Below are 6,000 nucleotides of genomic sequence, written 5' to 3' on the forward strand. Positions count from 1 at the left end.
TCGGCAGTGTTTGGTGGAGATGTCCTGGGCTCAATAGAAGTCTGAGGGTGAAGGCTGAACTCCTACCTCTGCTGTTGACTAGCTCTGAGTCGTCGGGCAGTTCCCTCGGTCTGAGTTTGTTTCTTCATCTGTCAGATGGGGATGGGGATGGTGGTGGTGACATTTGTTTTGCCCACTCACAGAGTCCTTAGGATGCTCAAACAGGAAAATGGGTGAGAGAGCCCAATGTCGACCTGAAAGCTGGATGGAGGTACGAGTTACTGTGTTTGGTGCTTACGTCTGACAAAAGGCTTGAGCTTGATCCTTTTTCCCCCTTCTCAGCCAAGTGTGTGCCATTCTAAAATAAACAGAGGGGATCTACTTCATCTCTAATGAGCAGGGGTCTTAGCCAAAGGTCCACAAAAGGGAGGAGAGACAGACCAATTCCCCTTGGTCTCTCAGTCTTTCTTCTTTTCACACCCTGGTTGATCTTGGGCCAGATCTTATCAATCGTCCGCCTCACTCTCTCGTCACAGCAGACATACAGAGACAAAGTCACCATCTCTCCTCATTTGTGTTCAATGGGCCAGGCTTGTGGCAGGTGCTGGGGATACCCGTGGGTTGTGAGTTGCTTGCTGTCGTGGAAAGGAGGAGGTTCCTAAAAGCAGTGAGTACTCTAGGACGGGGCCCAGAGCGTGCCGAGCATTTTACAAATACTTCTTGTGGTTATTGTTACTCTCACTGGGGGAGCATAGATGACTGGCCTGGTTTTGCAAATGTGTTTCCCTCGACTCCTCCAGCCTATCAAATGAAAGGATTCCTCAACTCAACACTGCCTTATTTCATTGTTCTTGAAAGAATCGAGGGTAGCAGGTCTGCCCAGGCAGGCTGTAGACACTACTTGGCTTGTGGGGCTCCGGGGCCTGACTTAAAGCTGCCCAGCCTTGGGAAGCCTGCCATTTGGGTCCTCAGAGCCCCGAAGCCTGATGCTGGCCTGTGCCTGTATCCCATGCATTCTCTACTGCCTTCCTCCCGCCAGGGACACTGTCCTTCTCCACAAGAGTGTCCCCAGTCCTTACAATGTGCCTTCATTCTCTGTGACCCCCAGCTGTAGCAGGGTGGCTGGGGGTCCCTTTGGTCCTTGCTCCTCACTGTGACTTCATTGGTTCGCACTCACAGAAGCCCTCCGTGAACACACGAGGGTGCTCTTCTCCCGATGCCTCCATTTTAACGATTCTCTTCTGTTTGTTTCCAGTGTGGCTCTGGTGACATTTTTTTCATGTTTCTACCTTGTCTCACTAACTCCTTGGCCCCCTCCTTGAAGGCAAGAACAGTCTTCTTTACACCCTTCATGGTCCTTGCACATTTCACTCGAAGAATATTCCATTAACCCAACTATCTTTTCTTGAGCGCCTATGATGCTTGTGGTAGGTCCTGGAGGGAATACAAAAATGAGATATGAATAAAAGTGACAGAGTGGAGAAAGTGAAAGCAGCAGCTTACTTCATAGAGTTTGGGGGGAATGAGGGGAGAGTCAGGGTTGAAAGAAGGCTTGTACAAAAGGATGAGAGAGGAGAGATTGCGGCTGAAGATAAAGGGGGGCTTGAGGGGGCGGGGGGCAAGTGGAGGAGCCCACAGGGGAGGAGTGAGATGCAGAGCACAGGCAGGTAAACTGATTCTGGAAAGAAGAGGGTCAACTCTTCAAAAAGACTAATGGAAGGAAGGAAGAGAAGGGAAGGAGGGAGGAGGGAAGATGTAGCTAAATTTGGACATGGATGTGGGGGGAAAGAGGTTCACCACTAATGTCCTGGGTTTTTACTGTTAACTGAATGAAAGAGGGGACTTGGGCCTCCGCATTAAGGAGCTTAAGCTGCTAAAGGATCCATTACTGGGGTGACTTGGAAGTGGCATCTGTGACACAGAACTGCCCCTGTGGCCTGATTGGGGGAGATCTGGGGAAAGGGGAGAAAGAAATGCAAAGTTGAGAAACAGGAGTTAACTCTAGGGTCACCCTTCTCTCGCTCCCCCAGCCCATCCCATGTACCAGGATCTGGAGGCTCCCAGGGGAGCACTCTGCTGAACTGACCTTCCCCGGGTTTGGAGGTCCCCCCACTCCTTCCTCCCGCAGAACACCACTTCCTGGCCTCCTGTCAGCCACCTGCTGCCCTTGTTTCAGGAGGTGATCATGGCTTTGGGTGCTTTTCTCTTTCAGGTAACAGTGTGATACTCTCGGGGGTGGGGAGGTCCCAGTAGATTGTGGTTCATACAGGCTTTATATCAGCTCTGGATCAATATGCCCAATTGTTAATTCTCAGAGAGACTACTGAATAAAGTATCATTTCACCATATGGCCAACTTGTCAAATGTACCAAAATAAACCAGTGTACTGAAAGCTTGTTTCAAAGAGTCTCTCTGTATGAATATATTCATGCATATATTTTTCTCAAATATAGTCAGTGAATATAAATATATTCTTTATGCATAGTCAGTGATTCTGAAGATGTCCAATAAATAGGAATTTGTTTTTAATCTGAATATAGTTAATAAATATATATTTGTTTTGGGCTGAATTGTGTACCTCCAAAATTCGTATGTTGAGGTCCTAACACCTAGTACCTCAGAATGTGACTGTATTTGGAGATAGAGCCTTTAAAGAGATAATTAAGTTGAAATGAGACCATTAGGGTGGACCCTAACCACATATGACTGGTGTCTTTATAAGAAGAGATTAGGACACAGACGAATAAAGAGGGAAGATGATGTGAAGACGCAAGGAGAAGGCAGCTGTCTGCAAGCCAAGGAGAGAGGCCTCAGAAGAAACCAACCCTGCTGGCACCTTGATCTTGGACTTCTAGCCTCCATTACTGTGAGAAAATAAATTTCTATTGTTTTAGCCACCCCGTCTTTGCTGCTTTGTTATGGCAGCCCTAGCAAACTAACATAATAATCTTATATTTTTAAATATGAGATGCATTTCATTAGTATTTTAAGGAATGTTTGATTTGCCAAAAAGGTTTGAGTTATAGAGTGAATTAGATTTCTCATAAATATATTCAAGAAGAAGATATTCATGTAACATATTAAAAGTCTTAACATAAAAAGCAAAGAATTTGTTCAAATTCACTGACTCTTTTCAGGAAGAACATTTTTAAAACAAGATTTTGATAAATGTGGCAGATTGGTCATTGATTTCCGGCAAATCTGGCTGCTTCCCTGCTTGTATGATCCAACTGTCCTCTGTGCACAGGGGCTGGCAGTGCGGGACCTGGGGGTCTAGAGTGGAAATTCTTGTTGCACTGTGAGCGCACGCCAGACACTGTGCTGGATTCCTCCCCAAATGTGATTCCCTGAATTCTCACACCAGGATGAGGAGATGGACAGGTATCCCATGGTACATACAAGAATGTCAGAACTTAAAGCAGTTAAATAACTCCCCCTGGTCACAGAGCTAATCATTAGGGAGAACATTCCCTAAATTCTGATAGATCTAGGTACAAGTCCCAGCTCTGCTGCGTCCCACCTGTGTGACCTAAGGCAAGTAGCTTAACTTCTCCATGCCTCAGTTTCTTCATTTGTAAAATGGGATCAATACTGCTATCCACCACATGGGTTGTTGGATGGAGTAAATGAAATAGTATATGTGCTTGACACAGAGCCTGGCACATATGATGTTCTCAATTGTTAGCTATGAGTTTAGGAAATATGATAAATATAACACCAGACATTATATAGTATTATATAGTTTACAGAGTGCTTTCAGTTTTTCAGATGAGGAAATCAAGGCTGAGAGAAGTTGAGGGACTCAGTTGGGAGCCCCCCCCAAATCTTTTGTTCTCTTTAGGCCTTCAACTGATTGGTGAAGCCCACCCATATTAGGGAGGGGAATCTTTTTTTTCTGAAAGTCCACCAATTTAAATGTTAATCTCATCCAAAAACACCCTCAGAGAAACATCCAGAATAATGTTTGAACAAATATCTGGGCACTGTGGCCCAGCCAAGTTTACACATAAAATTAACCCTCACAATGTCTTTGCCCAGAAAAAGCAAGGATTTTTCTGAGAGAGCTTATGCATGGCGCTTACCCTATGTAAGTACTCCCCAAATGCCCTGAATAAGGTTGAGTCTTTGAGCCTGGCTCTCCCATCCTTTCTCCTTCAGAAGAAAAATGCTGTAGTGAAACAATTTACTTAGTTTCATTTTCAGACTTCACTTGTTGTATCAGGCTAGTAGGGTTGTAGGTGAACATTTTTTTTCTTTTGTCATTTCTTTTGAAATGGCTGTGAATGTTTTAATTATATATTAACTATAAGCTTGCATTGCAACTTAATGAACCAGGGGGAAAATGTGTTTATAATCCCTTATTTAATTATGGTACTTGATTAAGGTTTGCTTAAGCATTGCTCATTTAAAAAAAAAATTATTGCAGTAGAACTGATGACTTCAAAAATAGATTTTTAAAATAGTCTATATGTAGAGATGGTATAAAATGAAAAGCTAAATACTTCATAAACTGAAGTATCACCATCTTGAATATCAAGGAAAGGACACACCTTGGAGACTGGTCTGAAGTGCAGGGCAAAAATCAGGCTCTTGGGACTTCCCTGGTTGTGCGGTGGTTAAGAATCCACCTGCCATTGCAGGGGCACAGGTTCAATCTCACATGCCATGGAGCAACTAAGCCCATATGCCACAACTACTGAGCCCGCACGCTACAACTACTGAAGCCTGCACACCGTAGAGCCCATGCACCACAGCTACTGAGCCCACACACTGCAACTACCAAAGCCCGCGTGCCTGGAGTCCATGCTCCGCAGCAAGAGAAGCCACCGCAACGAGAAGCCCGCACGCCGTAACGAAGAGTAGACCCCGCTCACCTCAGCTAGAGAAAGCCCGCGCACAGCAATAAAGACCCAACGTGGCCAAAAAAAAAAAAAAAAAATCAGCCTCTTAAGCGTTAAATCTATAAAACAGAAACCGTAAGGCAACAGCTTTGTGGCAGTGCTAAAATTATTATAATTATTAGGTAAGCTTGCTAAGGTCAGTAAGTAGAAATTCTCATCTATTAATGCAAATTATAATACTGTAGGAATACTCAGCTGGCCAGATACCTGAAGCATGTCGAAGGAAGGACTCTAATAAAAACTAAACACCTTATGTTTATATGGCACTCTTAAGATTTTCAAACATCTTTCATTTACATTAATCTGATTTGATCCTTGCAAACGACCCCATGCTGCAGGAAGGCCAGATATCATTCTTCCCCTTGAGACTCACAGAGATTCTAGGTTATATGGCTGCAAAGTGGCAGGAAAGAGACCAGACCAGAATGGCTTTCTTCTGCATCATAATCAGTCCAGCTTCTTTGTTGGGTGCCTGGGACGCACAGCCAGGTTACAGGGGTGGGTGGAGGAGAACAGTGGACAAAACACAAATCATGGCCATTCTTTCTAACTGGCCCACCTCAAAGAAAACTAGAGTCAGTTCAAAATGGCATTGCCTATTTTGATTTTGAGACTTGGCATCATATAAATGTGCAGGCCTGCCCAGAACTGGTAAAGGCAGAAGAAAAAAAGAGAAGGAATGAACACTTCAACACAATTTACAGGCTACTGCCTTTCTCACCAGCAAAAAAAGTCTCCCAAGTCTGGAGGAATGGAAGTGGAGGAGGGTGAGGGAAGGAGCGCCACTGGTGACAGGTTTTCTCCCAAGAGAAGGGAATCACACCCTTGGAGCTGTGAAAAATGAATCATGTCTTTTCTATCAAGACTTCACACAGATTTTCTGGGAAACTTGTCATTGAGGATACAATAGAGACAACTGTCCTTTTTGGTAGTGTAGCATTTTCTGGAGGGAACTGTGTAAATCATTTTGGGGATTAAACAGCAAATTAAAATGAAGATTAAAGGTGTGTCCTGGGGCCTTTGTGGGCTGTGTTCACCTTTTCTGGAGGTCAGTACATCCACCTAATTGAAAGAGAAAATGTCACATTTAGTTGCACTAGTGTAAAGGGGTGACGTTTTT

The sequence above is a fragment of the Balaenoptera borealis genome (genome assembly GCF_965194805.1).
Source record: "Balaenoptera borealis genome assembly, chromosome: 3".
Lineage (NCBI taxonomy): Eukaryota > Metazoa > Chordata > Mammalia > Artiodactyla > Balaenopteridae > Balaenoptera > Balaenoptera borealis.